Source organism: Apium graveolens, chromosome 7, assembly GCF_009905375.1.
Source record: "Apium graveolens cultivar Ventura chromosome 7, ASM990537v1, whole genome shotgun sequence".
NCBI lineage: Eukaryota > Viridiplantae > Streptophyta > Magnoliopsida > Apiales > Apiaceae > Apium > Apium graveolens.
The window spans coordinates 227,963,583-227,989,489 of NC_133653.1; positions in this window are offsets into that span (position 1 = coordinate 227,963,583).

The following is a 25,907-nucleotide window of genomic DNA, read 5'->3' on the forward strand; positions in this document are numbered from 1 at the left end:
GAATTAGACCAAACTTTTGTTGAATTTCTGCATCTATCTTTCTCCACTTTTCTTTCAACACCTTCTCAGCTGATGCTACATCAATCTTTAGCAGTTTGTCATCTTTGTTTAGTTTTGCTGCTGCCAGATTTATGATATCAATACTGTCCATGGCTGGTGGCTTTTTGAAAGCAATTGTTGGCACAATTACTTTGCTGACTTGGATGTTTAGCACTTTCTGCTCCCCCTCACTCCTTGACCCCTCTTGACTGATTGGGACAATAGCACTTTCTTTCTCCCCCTTTTTGTTATCAGCAAGTTGAGTAGAAGAAGAGGTATGTGCTGCCACTAGATTTTGAAGCAAGTCTGTTTGTTGTGCTTGATGTAGATGAATAGCTATTAGAGAAGGTTCCATAGCAGTCATTCTTTTATCCAGGGAATCCATTTGAGTAGCAAGATCTGAGTTCTTCCTTAGATGTCTCTTAATATCAAACATAATTGCTTCTGGAAGTTTAGCATCCAATCTTTCAGAAATATCCTTTTTCATTTGATCAATCTCACTCTTGATAGAAGTGACATCCTGATTGTGTTGAAAGCCTTAGATTTGTTATGGATTGAAGAGCAGATTGTGTCTGACTTATTAGTTGAATGAGGGTGGTCTTGAAATAATGTTCATCACATTGCTTTGAAAATGCCCAAGATGGCATACCAGATCTGGAACTAGGGCTTAATTCTCCCCATATGTCCAGTGACCCCTCTTCACTATCATCACCAAAGAATTCTTCTGATCTAACAGCTTCATAATCTATGTCATCACCAGCTGTAGAAGGCAGAGCTGTGATGGCATCCTTTGCCCTTTGCATGGATTGAGTAGTGTGCACCAAATTCAGCATCCTTTCTGCACTTTCATTGCCCTTTCCAGCCAAAATTTGATATGCTGGAACAGGATGAGTAAATGTCTCAGCATCCAAAGAGGTGGAATCTATAACAGCTTGACTATGCTAAGATAGATCCTCTCTGTTTGGCTTATTGACATTCATTGACTCACTAGCAATGATGTCCATCCTTATATCTCCTATACCTGCATTTTTCTCAATTTCTCTCTCTTTTTGCATCAAGGGCTCCCCTTGTCTCCCCACCCTCACACCCTCACCTTCACCATCGAAGGTAGGACTCCTCTTACTCACTTTTTCCAGTCCTGAAGAAATGGACTGCATTTGTTCACTCTTTTTCTCTCCTTTTTCCTGGGAGCAACTCAGACTCTCACTCAATTCACTCCCTTCCCTCAGTCCCAAGATTGATTATATTACTACTAAGTCTTCTGCACTTGTGAGAATTGAAGAAATTTTAAGTTGTGTAGAGACACCCGACGGATGAGGAATATCCATCGGGATAGTAGTATTGCTATCTGACGGATGACTGCTGTCAAGCTTATCCATCGGGATACAATCACTACTTGACGGATGATGAATATCCATCAGGATAGAAGAAATGAATAAGTTTGGAGTGGAGACTATTGTAGACTCTATGCAGATTGATGAAAATTTTGGCACAAATGTCTCAACAGACTCAGAAAGAAATGGCAAGTGAGCCAACAAATCATCTAAATGATGATACTCACTTGCTTGGATTTTTGGCTTCTCCAATAGAGTTGAAGATGGAGAATTTGGAAGTGATGTATTTATCATATCAAAATCCAGTGAGTGTGTGGGAGAATTTGGTGTATCAAGTGCTTCAATTATAAGAGATTTTGGATGTGACTCCACATTTATTGGAGCCACATCAATCTGACTTTGAGATGGTGCAGTGGCTGGGTCTTTAGCACCAGTTTGCACTATGTGTGTGCCCTGTGCATCCCCAAGGGTTTTTGATATTTTCTTTCTAGCATAAATTTGTGGTGAGTTAGTGTCCCTACCTCATTTGGCCTGTGCTCCTGGATGGGAGCTTGTTTCAATAGTGACATCCTTTTGGGAGGATGAAACTAGTAATGAGCTTATTTCCTTATTAACAACCATAGTTTGTTGGGAAACTGTGGTGTGGCTAGGTTTGGGTACACTCTTCTCACTAGCCTTATTCTTAGGGCTTCTTTGATTTTCACCATGTCCCTCACCTTTCTCACCCACCTTCACACTCCCCTCCTTTTGTTTAGTGGATTTTGCAACCGGTTTCTTTTGAAAGAAACCAGAAGGGGCTTTCTTAGATTTGGATTTTGAAGTTTGTGATTTAGTAGCTTGGGTATGCATCTGTTTGGTCATTGACACAGATGTCATTGCTATATTAGAAGGCAAAGAAATGTGTGAGCTTGGAAGAGTGGAGACAGTATAAATTACCTCACTTACCTGAGGTCCCTCCATTACTGGAAAATGGAAGATGGGCACCTCTTTATGGTGGTCTGCTCTGTTAAGACCTGCAATTATTATTCTTTCTTGAACCCAACAATTCAGCTTGTTGGTTGGGTTCTCAATCACAATATTCTCAATGAGATGGTTAGCAAGCATCATGAAAAATCTAGCGTAATAGATATTTTTACCTCTCTTATTGAGTTCTCCTAACTTAAAGCCTAACTCACACAAGACCAAGTCACTGAAATTAAAGTACATATCAGTAACTAACATGTAAAGCATGTTAAGCATGTATATGTTAATAGAATCAAAGTTACTAATCTTACCAGAAAACACTTTAGTTACCACATCACACAGATAACTCCATTCTTTCATAAGACCCAACCGTCTAATTTCACTTAATTTACAGGTAGTGAGTGCATAGACCATGGAATTTAGCATGTTAACTATATCAGTGTCTGTGTGTGGAGTAGTAATAGTATTATCAGGAATCCTAAAGCATGCTTTGACAATATCACTATTAATGCAAAACTGCTTACCTTTAAGAGTGAAAGTGATGGTCTTGTCAGTTGAGTTGTACACTACAGTTGTCCATATCTCCTCTACAACCTCACAGTAGATAGTGTGAGATTCCAGCATAGCATAGTTGAGTTTACAGCCTTTTATAGAATCCATCATTTTGTGGTAATTTCCAAACTGTTGAATCTCCTTGTTCACTAGAGCTGTGAAGTTGTTCTTCTCATAGATGTACCCAGTTTGAGACATAATTTTGACGACTGGTGCCATTGGTAGAGATTGAAATTTTCAGAGAGAGAGAGAGTGATTGCTTTTGAGGAAGAAAGAAGTTAGAGCAATTGAATCTTGAGAATAATAAAAGAGTAGAACAAAAATGAATTCTGCTTTTATACTATCACATACATAAACTGTCAAAAATTTTAAAGTAAAATAAAGTGACCAATAAAAATTGCCCAAAATAGTCATTTAAAAATGAATAAACTGTAAAATTATGTCACTTATCCATCGTGTCATGCTTACAAACTGTAAGTATACTCGATGGATAATGTTCAGAGTTTTAACGGCTAGGATTGAGACAATTCGACGGATGAGGATAAATCAGTTATCCGTCGAGTTATAAAATACTCCAAAAAAATAATTGATTTTAGTAACAATTAATATAGCGACGGATGATCAAACTCTATAAATGATGAGCATCAATCGGGATGTAAATTTTGATTTAGCCAAAATTTCATCCAAAGCAGAAAAATCAATTAAGTTTCTAGCTATATTACAACTTGCAAAATATCTGAAATGATTCAAGAATAATTAAGCATACCCAATTCACTTACCAACCTTGAAAAGGTGGATTCATCAAGTGGCTTGGTAAATATGTCTGCAAGCTGCTTTTCACTTGGAACAAAATGAAGTTCCACAGTACCATTCATCACATGTTCCCTTATGAAGTGGTACTTGATATCTATGTGCTTTGTTCTTGAATACTGCACTGGATTTTCAGTGATGGCAATTGCACTTGTGTTATCACAGAAAATGGGAATTCTTTCCACTTGTAAACCATAGTCCAACAATTGGTTTTTTATCCATAAAATATGTGCACAACAACTACCAACAACAATATATTCAGCTTCAGCTGTAGAAGTAGAAACTGAATTTTGCTTTTTACTGAACCTGGACACAAGCTTGTTCCCTAGAAATGGAAAGGTTCATGTTGTACTTTTTATGTCTATTCTACAACCTGCATAATCTACATCCGAATAACCAGTTAGATCAAAACCAGAATCTCTAGGGTACCAAATGCCAAGTTTTGGTGTTCCCTCGAGATATCTGAAAATTCTCTTAATGGCTACTAGGTGAGATTCTCTAGGATCAGCCTGAAATCTAGCACAAAGACAAGTAGCAAACATTATATCTGGCCTACTAGCTGTTAAGTACAGAGTTGAACTAACCATGTCCCTATAGCTTGAAATATCCACAGACTTTTCAGTAGTGTTTAATTCAAGCTTAGTTGCAGTGGCCGTAGGAGTTTTTGCAGATGTGCAATCCATTAGATCAAACTTCTTTAAAAGATCACGAATGTATTTAGTTTGATTAATGAATATTCCATCACTAACTTGCTTAACTTGTAAACCAAGAAAGTAAGTTAGTTCTCCCATCATGCTCATTTCATACTTACTTTGCATCAATTTGGCAAACTTTTTGCAAAGTTTTTCATCTGAAGAGCCAAATATAATATCATCTACATAAATTTGAAAAAGTATACTAGAGCCATTAACATTTCTATAGAATAAAGTTTTCTCAACAGTACCTCTTATGAAGTGGTTTTCTAAAAGAAACTTTGATAAAGTGTCATACCAGGCTCTAGGTGCTTGCTTCAGTCCATAAAGTGCTTTCAAAAGATAGTACACATGATTTGTAAAACTTTGATCGTCAAAACCAGGAGGCTGACTCACATAGACTTCCTCCTCCTAATCTTCATTTAAAAAAGCACTTTTAACATCCATTTGATAGACCTTGAAATTTGCATGAGCTGCATAGGCTAAGAAAATTCTGATGGCTTCAAGTTTTGCAACAGGAGCAAAAGTTTCATCAAAATCTATTCCTTCTTGTTGACAATAGCCCTTAGCAACCAATATAGCTTTGTTCCTTACTACTATGCCATTTTCATCCATCTTGTTTCTGAATAACCATTTGGTGTCAATTGGATTCTTTCCTTTGGGCTTGGGTACCAGCTTCCATACTTTATTCCTTTCAAATTGGTTTAGCTCCTCCTGCATAGCTAAAATATCAGGATCCAACAAAACTTCTTCTACCTTCTTTGGTTCTTCCTTAGATATGAAGCTACTATATAGACATTCTTCTTGAGTTGCTCTCCTTGTTTGAACTCTAGAAGATGCATCACCAATGATGAGCTCAAAGGGGTGATCCTTAGTCCATTTTATTTGTTGAGGTAGATTAGCTCTAGATGAAGAGGCCTCATTGTTGTATTGATGTGTGACTGAGTTTTGATTAATAGAAACTCTCCCTGAGTTTGTGAATCTTTGATTTGAGAAAGGGGAGCTTTCTGTAAGTGATCTATTCTGACTTCCAGCTTCTCTTAATGACCCGATGGATGGTGCACTTTGTGTTCCGACGGATGGAGCTGATTGTCTCCCGACGGATGAAGCATTTTGAAAATCGACAAATGTTGAATTATATGCTTCATTAGTTGTAGATTTTTCTGCATTATCTTTACTCACTGTTTCTTGATCACTTTCATCATCACTTTCATCACTAACCATTTCCACATTATCAAACTTGAGGCTTTCATGAGAATCTTCATCTTGCAGTCCTTCAATCTTTTTATCATCAAACAAAATATGTATTGATTCCATAAAAATGTTGGTTCTAAGATTGTAGACTTTATATGCTTTTCCCATAGCATATCCAACAAAAAATCTTTCATCTGCTTTAGCATCAAACTTCCCATGTTGATCAGTTTGATTCCTCAAGATAAAGCATTTGCAGCCAAAGACATGAAGAATATTTAGGGTTGGTTTCTTGTTCTTGAATAATTGGTAGGGTTTCATACACTTTTCTTGATTAAACAAAGAAATATTCTGAGTGTAGCAGGCAATATTCATAGCTTCAGCCCAAAAATATGTTGGTAACTTTGATTCTTCAAGCATTGTCCTTGCAGCTTCAATAAGAGATCTGTTCTTTCTTTCCACTACTCCATTTTGTTGTGGAGTTCTTGCTGCAGAAAACTCATGCATTATCCCATTCTCTTCACAAAATAATCTCATCATAGAATTCTTGAACTCAGTTCTATTGGCACTCCTGATTCTTCTTACTTTAAAATTAGGATGATTGTTGACTTGCCTTATGTGATTGCTGATGATTTCACTAGCCTCATCTTTAGACTCTAGGAAATATGTCCAAGAGAACTTTGAGAAATCATCTACAATTACTAGGCAAAATCTTTTCCTTGAAATGGACAACACATAGACTGGTCCAAATAAATCCATGTGTAGCAATTGCAAAGGTTCTTCAATTGTGGAATCAATCTTCTTTCTGAATGATGCTTTAATCTGCTTTCCCTTTTGACAGGCATCACACAATCCATCATTAGAAAACTCCACTTGAGGAATGCCTCTCACCAGTTCTTTCTTGACAAGCTCATTCATGGTCTTGAAGTTTAGATGGGACAGCTTCTTGTGCCATAGCCAACTTTCATCTTGACTTGCTTTGCTGAGAAGACAAGTGACAGATTCTGCATTAGATGAGTTAAAGTCAGCTAGATACACATTTTCTTTTCTCACTCCAGTAAGAATCACTTTGTTGCTTCTTTTTTTGTCACAACACAGGCTTCTGAATTAAAGGTTACTGAATTTCCCTTATCACAAAGTTGGCTGATACTCAACAAGTTGTGCTTGAGACCATCCACTAGGGCAACCTCTTCAATGATGACATTGTTTTTTGAAATTAAGCCATATCCCACAGTATAACCCTTACTGTCATCTCCAAAAGTAATACTTGGGCCAGCTCTCTCCTTGAACTCTGTGAGCAGGGTGGAATCTCCAGTCATGTGCCTTGAACAACCACTATCCAGGTACCAAAGATTCTTTCTGATTCCCTGCACACATCAAAACCAAATCAAGTTAATTTTGGTACCCAAGTTTCTTTGAGTCCTGCCTTATTAGCTTTCTTCTTTGGTTTCTTAGGTTTGATCTCATTTGACTTGGGAATTTCTGATTCATCCTTAGTCATTTGAGTTGGACCTTTGAAACCAGTCATTTGAACATAATTATCATGCACATTTTGATTAACAGGAAAAGGCATGTTGTTTGAAAATATGGTATTCCAGTAAGGCATGCTAAATGGCATTTGTGGCATATTAAATGCAACATAATAAGGATTAGGTGTAAATGGCATATTAGCAAATTGTGCATTCATATTCTGAGCAAACATAGCATTCATAGGCATAAAAGGCATGGCATTCATGTTGGGAAAAAAAGAGGGTACAGATATAGGAGTAGGCATGGCAAGTTTGCAATTAACAGACAAATGATTAACACTACCACACTTAACACGGATTTTTCTTGGAGCATACTTATCAGGTGTGTAGTTGTTATATTTGTTAATCCCTACTTTCCCATTTCTAATATCTTTCTTTTTAGTTTCTATTTTAACTTCAATCTTTTCTAATCTGTCATTCAATTGCTTGATGGACAGATGACCAACATTAACTTTCTTCTCCTTCTTCACTTGACTTGATTCTCCTGAAATAAAGTTTTTGGAAGCTGATCCATATTTTTCATTTAACTTGGCAAGCTTAACTTTGCTTACTAGTTTGCTCATAGGCGATGGATGTGGCTCTTTGTCACTCGACAAATATTCCTTTTGATTATCCGACGAATGATTCTCATCATCCGTCGAGTCCACATCTGTTAGCAATCCTTCAACCAAATTGGATTCCAGCTTCTCCTTACTCCTTTTCCAGGCTGCATCATAAAAGGACTCAATACCTTGAACTTTAGTGATTTGAGCATGAACATCTTTGGATGATTTCCATGCTTTAATCACTTTATGTTCTCGTTCAAGCTGCTTCTTTAAAATCTCTTCTTTTTCAAGGGCTCAGTTAATCCATCCTTAGCAATCTTACACTCAATTCTTAATTTTTCAAATTCAATAAACTGAGACTCTAGCACATTATTCCTCTCACTTAAAAACAAATTGTTTTCTTTAATTTTAGCATTTTCCTTAGTGAGGGACTTAAGTGTAACACGCAAGTGATATAATTCTATAAACATGTTTCATCATTACACTCAGCTTTAGATAAATGAGCTAGGTTAGTGGTGATTACCTAATTACTTGAAGAACTTGTTTCTGTTTCATCAGACTTGGCCATCAGGGCTAGATTGACATAGCTTACATCCTCATATTCATCCAATCCATCAGCTGTCCAGTCATTTTCCTGTGTAATGAAAGCCCTTTCCTTTTGCTTGAGCAACTCAAAATATTTCTATTTATAGTCAACAGGCTCAAACTTCTTTTTGCTGGAATCTGACTTTCTACACTCACTGGCAAAATGCCCTGCCAAGCCACATTTGAAACATTTGAATTTGGATTTATCCACCATATTTCTATTTGGCTTGGCTGCTCCAAAATTCTTTTTGAACTTGAGCTTGGAAAATCTTCTGGAAAGGAATGCTAAATGCACATCAATATCATCCATGTCATCTTGGCTCAAATGATCTTCATTTTCAGCTACCAGCCCTTTGCCCTTATTCTCACAGACCTTTGAAGTAGACTCAACAGCTTCTACCTTCATCTCTTTCTCTTTCTCTAACTCAGCAACCAGTGTTATGGACCCTCCTTTCTTTCTTCCTTTCTCGATCCTCTCATCTTGCTCTATTTCAAGCTCATAAGTCTTCAGGATGCCATACAGTCTCTCCAAGGTAAACTCCTTGTAATCCTCAGAATTTCTCAATAAGACTATCATTGGTTTCCACTCCTTTGGAAGAGATCTAAGGAACTTGAGGTTAGAGTCTTTCTCTGATAGACTCTTCTATGCAACTTCAGAGTATTTAGTAGTTTTTGAAACCTACTAAAGATATCAGTGAGAGACTCACTATCTTCACAATGGAAGTGCTCATATTGTTGAATTAGTAGCTGCATCTTATTCTCCCTTAATTGCTCAGTACCATCACAAATAATCTGGATAATGTCCCAAACCTCATTGGTTGTTTTGCAGTTAATAATGTTATCAAACATATCACCATCAACTCCATCGAACAATATATTCATGGCCTTCTTATCTTTCCTGACTTGCTCAATATCAGGATCTAACCATTCATGCCTAGGCTTGGAAACAGATGGTTCATTGCCTGTTGCAGCTCTCATTGGTACATGAGGACCTCTCTCTATGCAATCCACATAAGCCTCATCTTGAGAAAGAAGATGTAGATGCATTTTCACCTTCCAGTGGTGATAATTGTCTTTATCCAGAAAAGGAATTTTAACTCCAACATCATTCTTGTTCATCTTGATATTTGTTGTGATCTTTACACCCTTTATACTTCAAGAGCTTGCTCTGATACCAATTGTTATTCCCTAACAATACAACAAGAATTACATAAGGGGGGTTGAATGTAATTCTGGCTTCTTATCGAGATTTATAAAAATGTTCTAACTCAATATATATATATATATAAGTGTTTTGATTTGCAAAGTGCGGAATAAGGAATTAAGTAAATCAAACACAAAGTAATAAAAACACAAGTCTTTAAAACTTTCTGGTGGATTTGAAAGTATCCACCAGAGATATATTTATATATATATCGATTTGAGAACTCTGTGAAGCTCAAATTGGCTCACAACTGCTTTACAAGTGAACAAATAAACTGCAGAGAAATTCTTAACAGTTACAGCCTTTTCTATTTCTCTTCTAAATGTGTTTTCTTAGTTATTTGTTCTACTAGCTACACTTGGTTTATATATCACCAAGTTTACATGGTAATAAGACAGGATAGTAAAACAAAACATATCAAGTATAACTCCATGCTGGTTCATTACTCTATTCCAGCATCTTTGAAAATCTTCATGACTTGCATAAAAATGGTAATGCTTCTTTGTTCTCAATTTTCTGCTAAACAGGCTGCCACATTCCTTTTGCAGACACCCAATGCATGTGACTTTGTTGTCATTGTCAACAGATATTTAAATTAATCATCCATCGGGTACATTCTTGTTATCCGTCACGTAGCTTTATTGATCATCCGTCGGGCAGCTTTGTTGATCATCCGTCGGGTAGCTATTTGATACTTTACTCCATTTCACTTATGCAGAATTACAAGACATCTTTTATTTACAATTAATCAACCTATTCTGCATTCTACTAGTAGTCAACATGACTCATATGCTACTACAGAATCTACACAAAGTTGTTTACAAAAATGTGCTGCAATACTTATTATTACATAAGCTACTCACTCGATGGATATCAAATCATCATCCGTCGGGACTATATTAAGTCATCCGTCGGGACAATATTTGATCATCCGTCGAGTGCTACAAAATTCACTAAGTTAAATCTACTAATGTGTTTTGTATGATTTATCATCAAGTTCACAACATATTCCTAACAAACTCAACTCGGCGCTCTTTTCAAGAAGGACTTCCATCGTGAAGAACTGCAACTTGACTTGATCATCCCGGGAGAGATGATCATACAACGACTCCGGAACTGTAGTCGGGTGAAAAGTTTGACCACTGATCCAGACTTGTAGTCTGAAAGGGTCAAAGTACATCATTTCTCTTACTGGGTTGAAAACTGGAAGATATACTCCATTGTTTCGGGTATAAAATTGAGGTTGATTCATGATTTTGATGAGCAAAAAGATTTAGGGTTGAGAAGAAAGTGAAGAGTTATGTTTAGTAAAGAGTGAGTTATGAGTTATTTGTGAGATGAGTTGCGTGATTTTATAGAGGAGACGAGAGGAACTGAAGAAACTTTTTGTTAACCGTGTAATATTGAATACAACATGCATGATCTTACGCGTATCTAGGCAAATAAAAGCAAGATCTCTTTACATACTCCTATTCCCAATATAAAACAAATACCGATGACAAGTTTATCATGATTACTTCAAAAAGAATAAAAAAAATTGTAACAATTAAAATCACGAAAGGAATAATGTTACCGTCCTTTTTAAGAAAAATCATGTCTTCTCCATGACTAGCTGAGATAAAGTTTCCAATCCAAAATCAAGAATTTTAATCATGATTCTCCCCCTCAGCATTTTCCATATCAAACAAAGGCGAGCAGTATAAGCCCTCCTGCTCTACACCAACAGATAGACTTGCTTGTAATGAATTTAATAGAAAAATCAAGAATCTCTTCTCCACTGATCAATCTATCAAAAATTGACAAATCATTAGTAATGTAAACTACAGGATTAGTTCCATGTGAAGCCCCCCTGTAACTATGTTGTCAGTTCCCGATAGATTTACGTTGCTCCCTCTCAACTTGTGTATTGTCACAACCTTGACTTAATATCATAAGGATTTGCCTTCTTTCTTAATTTAAGTTTTTTTTTACCACAAGTGCAACCTTTTCATGAGTGCATTCTCTTCCAACTTTTATTTACTGATGTTTTGGTTACCAAACAAGTTTCAGGACCATCAGTATTTGCATAAAGTTTGGCTTCATAGATGTTTTCATGTCTGTAGGCTTTGAAAAAATCTTTGTTGTGATCTTATGAACTACTTCACAGTGAGTATCATAGAACACAACATAGAAACCTCTGTCAGTAATTTGACTAATGCTCAACAAATTGTGCTTCAGTCCATCTATCAGAGCTACATTTGAGATGATGACATTTCCAATGATTAGATTGCCATATCGCAGTGTTTTTCATATATTTCCATCACCATAGGAAACCGTTGGGCCATCCTTCTCCTAATATTCTGATAACAGGGATTTAGTTCTAGTCATATGTGTTGAACACCGACTGTCCAAGACAAGCACATTCTTCTTATTTTCCTATAATCAGAAACATAGAAACAAGTTAGAATTTTTAAGAACCCACACTTGTTGGGTCCTTTTAGACATCTTATGTATTTTTGCAGTAGAAGAATTCTTTTCAGGATTTAATCCATCAGGAATTACTCCATCCGAATTTGTCTTGACAGCTTTAACTCTATAAGATGTATGCACATTCAGTTTAGCAGTTCTATTTAAAACAATAATTTTATTAAATTTTGGTAAAGGATCATAATTATTGTGATACAAACTATGATAATCTTTACAAGTGTAAATAGAATGCCAACTGCTACCACAATGAGAACAAGGGTTCTGTGGTTTGTAAAGTACTGATGTACCACTAATATCAGACTCAGGAATCTTAGAGATTTTCTTTTTTAGGCTTCCTGCAATAAATAGCAATATGATTAGTATTACCATAGTTAAAACAAGATCTCATAGGAGCATCAGGAATGTACTTATAGTTGCTTGCCTTATTTGTCCATTGTTTTCCATTTTTACTTCTCTTAGTCCTAGATTTGAGAGTCCTGGCAGTTAACTCACAAATTTTCTTGTCTAACTGACTTTTAGAAAGAAGTCCTATATTTTTGCTTTTCTTTTCTTGTATTTTAGGCTCTTTTTTCCTTTTATCAGATACTCTAGGTTCAGTTTTCTTCTCATCAGAATTCCTAGAGGTAGAACCAACTTGATAGACAGACTTCACTCCATTTTCATCAGTTCCAACAAACTTAACATGAGTAGTTTTATTAATAGCCTTATTAATATTCCTATCAGTAAATTTATTATAACCTAGATATTCTTTCCAATTTTTGTCACTGATGAAACTATGAACTTTATTTCCTAAATTCATCCATGTTTTAAACACCTCTCTTTCTTTCTCAAGAACTTTCTCTAGTCTGGCATATTTGATATTTATCTGAGTTTCATTATGTTGGGCCTTCTTACATGCTTTTTCATTCTCATGCATGCATACTAACTCAGCTTCTAAGAAATCATTTCTTTCTCTAAGCTTCTTATTATCAGCAATTAAACTGTCACATTCAATAGTCTTACTTTTAAAAGTGACATGCAAAGAGTATAAGAAAGTTTTCAGTTCAGACATGTTATTAGTATCAACAGGGAATATAACATAAGGTATCTTATCCGTTCCTGAAGCATCATCTCCATGAGTTCATGAGTGCATAGCATTCATCATCATTATTAGTTCCTGATTAGTCCATCCAGTCTTTGTTGAAGTTTGTTGTGACCAAAGCCTTTCCAGTTGACTTGGGGCACTCAGAAACTAGATGTCCCCTTTCATTACAGTTGTAACAAGTCACTTTGGTCTTGTCAAACTTTCTTCCCTTGGTGTATTGTCCATCACTCTTTCAGAACTTGCCTTTGCCATCACCAGAGAAATTCCTGTTGAAACCACCCCTTCTTTGTGGTTTTGCAAGCCTCATCCTTCTAAAGCATTTAACCAGCATTACAACCATTTCGACAACTTGAGAATCATTCAGATCAATCTCAGAATCCTCGTCAGTATCTGTGTAAGGATCTGATGAATCATCGGTATCTGACTCTTCCACCATGTTCCTTCTTCCTGACCTCTTACTCGTCTTTTCCTTGCCTTTATGAGTCTCAGCATTGAGAGCCACAACCTTCATCCTCTGACCCTTTCTATTCTTCCTTTGCTTGATCTCCAAATCATGAGTTTTCATCATCCCATACACTTTATCCAGAGTCAGTGAATCAAGATCATATTGATGTTTGATTATTGAGTCTTGAGTATTCCAATCTTCTGGAAGAGTTCTCAAAAACTTGGTGTTTGAATATTCTCTTTCATATTCTTTTCCAACCAATGATAGATAATTCAAAAGTGTCAAAAATCTATCATAGATGTCAGTAATTGACTCATCAGCCTTGGCATCAAATTGCTCATATTCTTGCACAAGAACAACTCTTTTATTCTTCTTGATTGCCATTGTACCTTGACACTGTGTTTCCAAGGCATCTCATATCTCCTCTGCAGTCTTGCAAGCAATCACTCTGTTTGACATCACATTGTCCAAACTATTGTGCAGACTATTCCTGACTTTTGCATCCTTCAGTATTGAAGCCTTTTCAGGATCTGACCACTTTGATCTTTCTTTCTTGACATAGTGTTCAGGAGCATCTGGGTCATAGCCACAGTTTCTATAGGGTATGGAGGTCTTGTTTTGATGATATCAACATATGTATCATCAACAGCTTCCAGGAACATCAACATCTTTACTCTCCATGTAGAGTAATCAGCTTTCTTCAGGATGAAAATTTTTATGCTTTCATACTTACTTCCAGTCTTCACCTTTGCAATTAACAGTTAATTTGACTGCTCTGATACCACTTGTTGCCATGTAAAGTAATTGTTTAAGGGGGTTGGATACAATTACTAAAAAATCGATGAATTATGAAAGTAAAGTAAGAACAGATAAACCAAATAACAGTTTATATTGATCTTTAATAAATTGTTATAAAACTCTCTCAAGAACAATATTCTTAAGAGCTGCTAGGTTATGTGAATACTCGAGTTCCACACCACACCTAAAGTGTTAACCTATCTGTGTTTATATACTACACAACTACAATTAATCACTATCAATCACAATGATATAGTATAATTCTACCACTTTCTATACATATCTAAATCAACTACGATCCTATAAATCATCACCTTCTGATTTATCTCGCAGTTCTAACTTGTTATCCAAGTCATTCTCAACGGATAACCTGATCAATGAATATATGTTATAGCTTTGACGGATATTCATATGTAGATATCAACGGATGACTGAATAGATTGTCAACGAATGATAATGAAGCTTTCAACGGATAATCATATTCTAATAATTGATCATATCCTGATTCCTCTGTCAGATCCTGACGCCTTGATAAATCTTGATTCCTGACATAGACAGTTTTGTTAGGTCCCGAATTATCGTAGAAGAGGAGGTTGAATACGATAATCACTAAATTAAAAAAAATCGAATCTTTAGCGGATATAAGATTTAGTACTCGATTAGTGGTTCTGTGTTCTTGAGGTGAATAGTGTTTGGGAATATAAAACGAGGAACACAAGATATTCGGGGAAGTATATATTCATATATAAATCCTCGAGGGTGTTGCTACACTCCGGTAAATAAATTAACCGGCTACAATCTAAGAACAACAAAGTTCCTAGCTCCTACAAAGATCAACAAATTAAATCCTATATAATGATCTAGATTTTGTTTGTTTAAGAATTTAATTACCGGATAACGATTATAGTGCCCCTATGAATATACAAGAGTTAAATCGGGCATTATAACGTTTCTCCGGTGAGAAGTTAAACAGATATCAATGTACTGATCTTCTCTGTATTCTCTTTATTTCTTGTTTTCATCACCTCCCGTGAGAGAGAAGATGAACATAACTACTTAACAATAATAATTTTAATTGTTATATATTCTGCTTCTCTGTGTAGAATTTCAATTCATTTGGACAGGTGGCAGCTTTGTGTCCACAAATATCCTTGAAATGCTACTGTATAATTCCCTGGAAAATCAACCAAGTGTTCAATGGTGACTGGAGTATCCTTTGGCTTTTCTTCTATGGTGACCAGCATTTGTGTGGCTCTATGGCGACCAATTGAGCTCTATGGCGACCAATTGAACTCTATGGCGACCAATTGAGCTCTATGGCGACCACTGGAGCTCTATGGTGACCACTGGAGTGAAGAGTCTTCTGCCTTAGAATATTTTGCTTCTGTTTTGCCATTCTTCACTGTATCAATACTTTCTTCTGTAATTGAATTAAAATCCCTGCTTGTATACTGGTGTTTGGTGCACTGGTCTGGTTCACAAAAAACTAGCATTGAGAGAACCTAATTCAATTTGTCTTGTGTTTTTGAGTTGATACAGATTGGTTGAATATCCATTGCTTCTAACACTCACCATCAATAAACAACTGTACTTTCACTGGAATCCTTTCCGGTACTTTAAACAGTGTCTTCATTGCTACTACAATCTTGAACACTTTATTTACTGTTCTTCACAAATGCGTGAACATATAAATGAGCTCCTATCAGTGAGTATAACTTCAAGACTGCATCTGGCTTCTTTAACCTATGTTTATACCATGTCTTCAATTCTTCAGATTCCTATGCTTCATACATTGTCTATCTTCGATCAATGCCAATATACTGAAATCTTCTGGTAGCACTTTATACACTGAATCTTCATCATTTCTGAAACTCTGAAAGTCTTTAACCTTTATTCTTCACTGAGGCATGAACATATTAATGAACTTCTTTCAGTGACCTGTAAACAGACTTCAATCCTTCTTCTAATCTTTTGATTCTTTATATTTGCCTTATCTTCATTCATCCTGATTTCTTGTGTAGTCGCGGTATTATTAACCTGTCATGTTCTAGTGTTGTTCTCGTGTTGAGTTATCACGTAACTGTTCATACAGCTACGTAGTCTTACCAACAATCTCCCCCTATTTGATTGTTAAACCTAACAAACAAATTAAATCGAGAGGATAACTCAACTAACAACTAGAAAAAGTAAAGTACCGGGTTTGTAAATAATGCTACTAGTTTTCTGGATCAAATACTGCATTTCTAGATTTCTTGAGTAACTGAAATGAAAGATGCTTGTTCCTCTAGCACTCACTGATCTTCAAGTAGTTTCATCTCTATTTCCTTGGTTCTTCAAATCTCTGCCAGATAATACTTCTCAGTCTTAAAGTAATCATCAGCAGCTTCATTTGTACAACCACATTTCCTGTTGAGAAGCGCATATCTCTCTTGCTTCTCCCCCTATGAGAGTCAACTGCTTAAAGGAGATCACCTTTGTTTACCACTTCTCCCGTACAATAGGATTCGCAGATAAAAACCAATGGTACTCCCATTTTGGAAAACAACTTCTCCCCTTATGAAGAATAGTGATGAACCAAACCACTTCTTCTAATCACTAGGAAATCACCTTGTGTTTACAACCTCTCCCATACAATAGGATCCGTAGTTACAAACAACAATGGTGTGGTGTAGTGTACATGTGCTTTACCTTTTTTTCCTCCTTCCTGCTATTTCTCCCCCTTAATTGAGGAATCCTCGAAACTATTACTTAAGATTTTATCTCCCCCTAAGAGAAGGAATGTATGATGTTATCTGAAGAAGTTCCCATATGTTTCTTGGTTGGAAAAGAAATAATAATTCAGAGTCTGATCAACCATGTCCCTTTAAATTCTGCAAGAATGACTTCACTGTTGAGCATCATGTTCACCAATCTTCCTAACTCCTTATACCTGCCAAAAGTGAGATCACCAATTGTTACCAATTGTTATGTCCCAACTTGTTAGGTCCCGAAGTATTCTAATCCACCCTGTAAATGTTAGGTCCCTAAGAGTTAGGTTCCAATCATAAAGAGATTCGAGACCCGAAGTATCCAGAACCATGTTTAGGGATAAGGAATTGGATATGGTGTTTCTCTTTCTTCCTCATTGTGAGTGTGTGATTCTGTTTTATGTACCTCACATGTGTTTCACTCTTCTCTCCACTCGTGTTTACACTCATTCTCACCAGTGTATCACTCCTCTCATAGCTCCAAAATCCAACTATACCTGCAAGGAAATCACCTTAGCCATCCTTAAGGAGGTCATAGGTGGTGCAATGGGAGTTCGCAAATCCCCATCCTTGTTAGACTCGTCTGATGAATCTGAGTCATAATCTACAAGTTGGTAGTTTCCCTTTTAGGGTTCCAGATTTGAACTCCGGGAACGTAAACAATGATCCGAAGTCTATAGCATAAAGATCAAAGTTCCCTTTTAATGTCTGTGAAGACATTTCCTTATAACTCATCAGGTAATATCTAAATCATTGTCAACAAGTTGCCGATCTGCACCTATGTCAGATCCGCTATCCGCAGATGCATCCAGGGGATTTAAGCCTGGGGAGGTAGACAGTGACCACTGACATATGGCTATTGGATCATTATCATCTCATAACACCTATAAAGGCAATTGGTCCAGTGAAGAACCTTGAACAATCGAATCTAACCTTAAAATGGTCGAAACTCTTGTTTCTGTCAACTCATCCTTTGTGTGTGTAACCTTTCCTTATGCATCAGGAATTGTTTATGTTTGAGGTGGTGACACTACATCGGATACCCTAGCCGATAGGCAAATTTCAATAGACGCACCCTGTTGAGAGGATGAATCTAGTAACTGTTTTGTGCCTTTTCAGCCATTACATCTTTTTGAGAAGATGTATGGGGGCTAGCAGTTACCTCAGTTTAAATACTACTCATCTTTGTAGGAGACAGAGCTGCCGGGTTAACTTCAGAACCTTCCTTATGTGGTGCACTAAGGCACTTTCATACTTCATTTTAGTGGTAAGAGAGTGTTGGTTGGTTTTGTTTATGTGTTTATCTTTACAGTCCGGGATAGAAGTTGTGGGTTTTCAATTTCATGACTATCAATGAAAGAAGGCCATTGGAGGCTGAACTTGTATCACAGAATATATGGCAATACAGAGTTAAAATGCACTTAAGATCTATAATGAATGAAAATTATGCATTTAATCTTTTAAGAGAAATGATGTACAATAGTGATTTCACAAAGATTTTAATGAAATAAGCAATCACCACTATAGAAAGAAGTTTGATTTTCTCCTAAAACTGTTCTAGTGCACAAGTCTGTTTTTATGCCTAAAAAGATAAATGATTTGATAAGACACAGACTGATGACCTAGCAGTATTAAGAAGAGAAAGAAAGATTTTGTCTTTCAATATGAATTAGTTTTTGTAAGAGCATTGATCACTTAGGGTAACGTCTAAGCAATTCTCATTCATGTCAAAAGCTCCATAATCTATCTTAATAAAATTATAATCAAAAATACTGTGTATTGATAAATAATCTTAATAAGAATGACTATGTTGTTGATTTCAAATTATAGTGAATCTGTCAGATGTAGCAACTCATATAAATCCACTAGAACTTAAAATCTCGTAATTATCTATAATAAAATATTCACAATATATCATTGTCTGATACTTGTCAAGTACTTTGGATACAAATAATTATGTTACATCCTATTTTAAATATTAAAATAAGATATCAATGAATTAAATACCAGTTATCTATCAAAAAGATATCAGCATTCAATTTCATATATCATACAATTGTTAACTCCTAACAACTGTAGTATCTCAAACAATATTGGTTCGATAAATAAAGCAACATTAACCAACATTGTCTTGTTTGCAATTTTAGAAAAATATTCTAAGTTTCATATACTTTGATCCATTGAGTATTGCATCTATTATCAAAGTGTTTTAGGAATTTGCAAATAAGTATAAAAATTATTCTAACTTAACAACATATGGTTACTTCTAATAAAGAGATCATATATTTTAACCATAGTTGTACTTAAGAAGAATTTCCACACTTTGTATATTAGTATAAGTGACTAAAGATAAGCATTGTTTACTTAGAGGAGTTCTAAGTAATGTCACAAATACTAATACTTCACAATTGGTTCACTGTTAAACTCTTAACTAAGTGTCATTAGCTGATATAAGTCAAGAATTAACACACAACTAATCATGCTACAATCATATTCTGATTTCAGTGAATTCTTGAAATATAAGCATTGCTAAATTCACTAAAACCAAAATATCATAATTAACTTATAACACACAAGTTACAATCAATATACTGGATATCAATTGTTGACAAATTTGGTTATAATCAATCATGCTGCTTATTTATTTTAAGTTAGTTTGAATTATGGAGCAAACAAAATCATTGAATTGCTTCAATTTCCATAATCCAAACTACTCAAAATAAATATAAAATAAATAAATACTAAATATTTATGAGTTAGATACTAGCAATTAAATATTTATAATTATCCTTGAATAATCACCAATATGATATATGACTTATATACATGACAATCACTTTCTGGATAATTAGTAATTTTAGAAATACTTTCTAAGCATATAAAGTATTGAGAGTTTTATACACTTGACTTAGAAAATACTTCAACTTTCAATATCAGTGATTTTAGAAATAAGCATTGATTACTTAGAATAAAAATTCTAAATAATATCACTAATACTAAAATTATCACAATTATTCGTACATGATACAAATAACTATGTTGCATACTATTTTAATGTAATTTAAATTATGAGACTGAAATGGAATGAAATTGTCTATAGTCATAATTTAAATCAATTAAAATAGTATTCAAACTTAATGCTATAATACTTAACTACCACGAATGTATATGACATTATTATCATGATAATCAAGATAGTAGCACTAAGTACGAGGTACTGGACTACTGATAAATTCACAAGTCCTTTAAATATTGAAGATTTAATACTTGTGAACTTATATTAAGAATTCCTTACAGATAGGATTTCCAACTGATATATAATGAATGATATCCCATACTTACAAACCAGTCTTGAAAGATTAATTTTAACAAGTGATTTAATAAATGTTTCTACAAGTGACTCTTTGACTAAAAAACATGATCTCGAAATAAATGATACCTGGTGTGAAGGTGCCTTGTCATAGAGTGTTCACAGAGTTGTTGGATTTGAGGTTATTTCTTATCATAACAAGAAATCAATCTTCTTCCACGAAGTTGACAGCTTCTTGAGATGCTTCTATAGTCACCTAAGTTGACATCTTCAGAGATGCTTCTCTTGTCTTTCTTACAACCCGTGTAATCTATATCTATATAGCCAAACATGTTAAGCATAATATCTTTAGGTTACCATACTCCAAGAGTTGGTAATCCCTTTAGATATCTAAAAATCTTGTTAATAGTTATAAGATTGGATTCTCTAGGATCCACTTGGAACCTTGCACATTGGCATCTTGAGAACATTACATGTTGTCTATTAGCATTTGAGTAAAAGAGTGAGCTTGTCATACCTCTATAGCTTATCATTATACCTGAGTTGCATTGATCAAGCTTTAGTGGTTTCTGTTGGTAAGTAGTCTTGGCATGTTCAGGATTTTCCAAATTTTGCATCTTCAAAAGATCCTTAACTTACTTGTATTGCCATCATTCTTTTAGTTTACTTGTGCTCCTAAAAAAATCATTCTTTTGGCTTGCTTGAGCTCCTAAAAGAATTATTCTAATGGCTTGCTTGAAGTAATTCCAAAACGATTTACAACCTTTCTGACACGCTCCTCCATACCTACTCTACAATTAATTAACAAATAATCGTGCACAAGTATTTGTTTGTAGACCAACATATAACATTATCATTATATCACTGCACATATAAAATAATATGTTTGTGCCTAGTGATAAGAGAGTTGTTAATATGACAACTCTACTAGTTCATATTAAACTGTAACTTCAGTTAGAGTGCCATACCATGTCCTTGACGATTGCTTGAGTAGTATACTAGTTCATACCAACCTGAAGTGAGATTGTGAAGAAGAGATATGCATAGTCCAATAGGTCTGCAACTGCAAAGTCCATGGACTGTGGTGCATTGACTTCTTCTTTTGACTCACCAACCAGAATTGCACTTGTACACATCTACTAGAGTCCAATTCCAAGTATAATGTGCATCAGGTGCCTGATATGTCGTAGTATCCTCAAGTCTCGTCACTGGTGCTTTTTGTCAGATTTTGCTTCCAGATAATAACCTAGCATCTAGTTTGGCCTTGTCCCTCGTAACAATACCATTATCATCCAGTATTGACTTCTGGTTATCCTTGTACCAATTAAAAAATTATTATTTGGTTTGGATACCAGCTTCCCTACAATCTGCTTGCTGACTGATTGAGTTCATCTTGCTTTGTAATCACCCAATCAATCCGGATCTATCAGAGCTTCTGTAACTTTCTTAGTTTCTTTCTTAGATAAAAAAACTAGAGAGATACTCATTTATACTCAGTAGCCCTGCTAATCATTACTCCACCATCTGGATCACTTAGAACTAGACTCTCGGAATAATATTGACATCAAACCCTTTGTCTCAGCAGATATGTTCTTGTAGTGTCCTCTTGATATTTAATATGGTGTAGTGTCTGACTAGTTGATCCTTCTATTGCTCCCCCTAAGCTATTGTTGGGATTTCCTGAAAATCCTTACCCTTACTGACTGGCTTCATTGACATAATGAGTTGTGTTATACACTGTTATTCCACTGCTTGGTTATTAATCATCAATACCATTAATTTCTCCTTTAACAGCTTGGAGCATTGAGTTGTTGAACTATGCACTTAGACTGTCTATCACCTTCTGTTGATCAACCACAAATGCCCTGTAGGTCGTAGACTCCATTGAGTAGCCATGAAGAATAACCTCACAAGTCTTAGCTGCAAATGCCAAGATCTTCAAACAACTAAAAACATTTCATTGTTTGCTTCCGTAGAACATTCTCTCCAAATACCTTCAGGTAATCCAGTGTTTGCTTCTATAGGCCATTAACTCATTTTTGGTCTTCATGTATACATCCTGATCAAATCCTGATCTTACTCATAGCAAACTGTATTGACTGCTCCAGCCCTTTGGTATTTAGAAGGTCTTGATTAGCATGATATTTCCCTTGTAGCTTTAATCAAGTTCCGGTTCTTCCTTTATAACACTCCATCATGAAACGGAGCTCTCAGTGCTGAATATGTCTCAAAATATTCTTGATGTTACAGATATTAATTAGAACTGCGTCTTGAATTCAGTCCCATTATCTGACCACAAGATCATTTCTTTTACAGTTGCTTCCAGCTTGATCTTCTGATACGATTAATCACCATATGGTATGTCTTGTCTTTAGAATGCACGAACAACAACTTTGATCAATACGAGTAGTCAACCACCATCACTAAGGTATATATTTACTTTGATGTGATGTTGTCTTTGACTCCTCTTTCTGAAATGCCTCGCATATTTCATCCTACTGAATTCCAGATAAGGCAGTCCTCTCACTAATTCCTTTTCACAAAAGAGTTCCTTCAGTTGATGTTCAAGGGTGAGAGCTTCTAATGCCATAGCTAAACTTTTGTTAGATGAAGCTTTATAGTAGAAACCATTGACTTCACATTTTCAGAGTTTCCATTCTAGCCATGAGCATTTGCTTTCCTTACTCTAAGAAGAGCAAGCTTCTCAACCTTCCTGCTTCAGATGAGACACTAATCCTTCTTTCAATTGACATTTTGTCCTGTGATGCAGAACTGTCTGATAAGAAGATTTGTGCCTTGATTCTCCAGCAAGAAAGATGCTTCAATTGTTATCAATGACTCCAATAATTAGTTGTTATCAGTGATAGCAATTGTTGAGTCCATGATGACATCCCTTTTCTACATAGCTTGTCCCGTAATGAAAACCTTTGCTGTCATCTCCAAAGATTACTGACGGAATAGCTTTTGTTGATCACATTTTATTGTGAGGCTCTTTCTTTGATCATATGCCTTGAGTATGAATTACCAAGAATACATATGAATCAATTGACCTGTTATGTCCTGCACTCACAAATGGATTAACAGTTCTTGGTACCCAATTTATCAGTTTGGGTCCAGATGGATTAGAGACTTTACTATAAGCAAAGATAATAACAACTACAACCTTATCATGCTAATTCTTATTTTTGACTGACCATTTTCTCCATTTTAATACCGTTGACAGAATTGTCTCTAGGCTAGGGTAAAAATGATTCCAACATTACATAAGGAGGACTAACAGTCTTTGCCCTATTGTAATCCTAAACATGCTTTCTACAAAATAAGCAAGCATTGTATTAAGAATACATGGCATTCATTCAGAAACATTACACATAAGAATTAAGAAAGACAGGCATGATATGGAATAAATAGAATTAACACATAAATCACTAATTCTATCTAGTCCAATCCTGTTGATGTATCTCATCTAGCTATCTCAATCCAAATATAAACTAATACATCTTAACAAACAATTCAGATTAAATGGATAAATCACATTTTAATAGGGTACATAAAATAAGCATTAACAAAGGTCTTATATGCTGGAAAACATATATCTCACTTAAGTAATAAATCATGTTTAACAAATATTCAAACACATATATAAGATCATCTAAAGTAACATGCACAAGTTAAACATCAATCCTAGTTACTAGAAAAATAATCTAGTGAACTAGTTCAATATTATCTATGTGTAATGTTATCATGCTTGTGCGAGTGTTAAACATTTAAACACTAAGATCTTATCATGCATTGAATATTGAGAACAAGATATTGCAGTGGTTCAAGAAATTGAAACCTGAGATATGTGAGTTGGATCATCTTCAGAGATTGCTATAAAAGCAAGATATTCATTATTTGTCATCTGATCCATCCCAACTCTTTCCCGTGCACTATAAGTTTTGACAGGATGCTTCCCTAAGAAAATATTCCACCTTTGTCTCAACTCTTCAACTGAATCCCTACTCATCCTTGTTTGTCAAGCTTCTTGTTCTGTTGTAGCAAAACCCCTGATAGTTACTTGACACATATTGCTTGTCAAACCTGTAGCTATCAAATCTTATTTATGTCCTAACCTCAATCTGTAATCATCTCTTGAATTGAATCTGTAAGAATCTCTACTTAAAAATAGATAGGCTTGATCCTTGGATATAGCTTATGTACTCCTTGTGAATCTGATGCGACTAAACTTCCCTGACAAGTGAAACACTGCCCTGACGTCCAGTCCCTCAAGTACTTCTACCTGAGTTTCTTCTGATTCAATAATCAGTAACTCTTACATTCTGTCCTGAGGTTCCAACTTTATTGCATGTAACTGAGATGTTTGTGTGTCCCCACTATTCTCTCTGACCTCCACGATTCCTGCATGTATGATCTCATTGATTCCCGTATAAATATAACATTGGTACAAACCACTGTGACTGTATAATCTGGAATCCTAGAGTTGTCTTAAAATCTCCGAGAAATTTATTTCTTCAAAAGATTAAAATCCACTTTAAAAGCCCAGAAGAATCCTGAGTCTACTAATCCTTTGGGTACCCTTAATTTAATATTTAAGAAAAAATAAATTTCCAGTATTTTTAATTTTCTTAGAAAATAAATTAATCAAAAATAAATATTTACATAAAATTTAATTTTCACGAATTTCGAATTTTCTTAAAAATTAAATAAAATTTAAATTATTATTTAAGAAAAATTTAAATTTAAGAATTTTAAATTTTATGGAAAATTAAATAAATCATAAATAAAAATTATGGCTAAGTCCAAATTATTTAAAATTCAAAAATCTCAAGTGTTGATAAATTTTGAAAATTAAAAATCTGAAAATATGAGAACTTGATTGTTTGGGCTGACACACCGGATCTGATCTGTATATCGATCAACAAACTATGATACCAATTGTTAGGTCCCGAATTATCGTAGAAGGGGGGGGGTTGAATACGATAATCACTAAATTAAAAATTCTTTCAAATCTTTAGCGGATATAAGATTTAGTGCTCGGTTAGTGGTTCCGTTTTCTTGAGGTGAATAGTGTTTGGGAATATAAAATGAGGAACACAAGATATTCGGGGAAGTATATATATTCTTATATAAATCCTCGAGGGTGTTGCTACACTCCGGTAAATAAATTAACCGGCTACAATCTAAGAACAACAAAGTTCCTAGCTCCTACAAAGATCAACAAATTAAATCCTATACAATGATCTAGCTTTTGTTTGTCTAAGGATTTAATTACCGGATAATGATTATAATGCCCCTATGAATATACAAGTGTTAAATAGGGAATTATAACGTTTCTCCTGTGAGAAGTTAAACGGATATCAATGTCCTGAACTTCTCTGTATTCTCTTTGTTTCTTATTTTCATCACCTCCCGTGAGAGAGATGATGAACGGAACTACTTAACAATAATAATTTTGATTGTTATATATTCTGCTTCTCTGTGTAGACTTTCAATTCATTTGGACAAGTGGCAGCTTTGTGTCCACAAATATCCTTGAAATGCTGCTGTATAATTCACTGGAAAATCAACCAAGTGTTCTATGGAGACTGGAGTATCCTTTGGCTTTTCTTC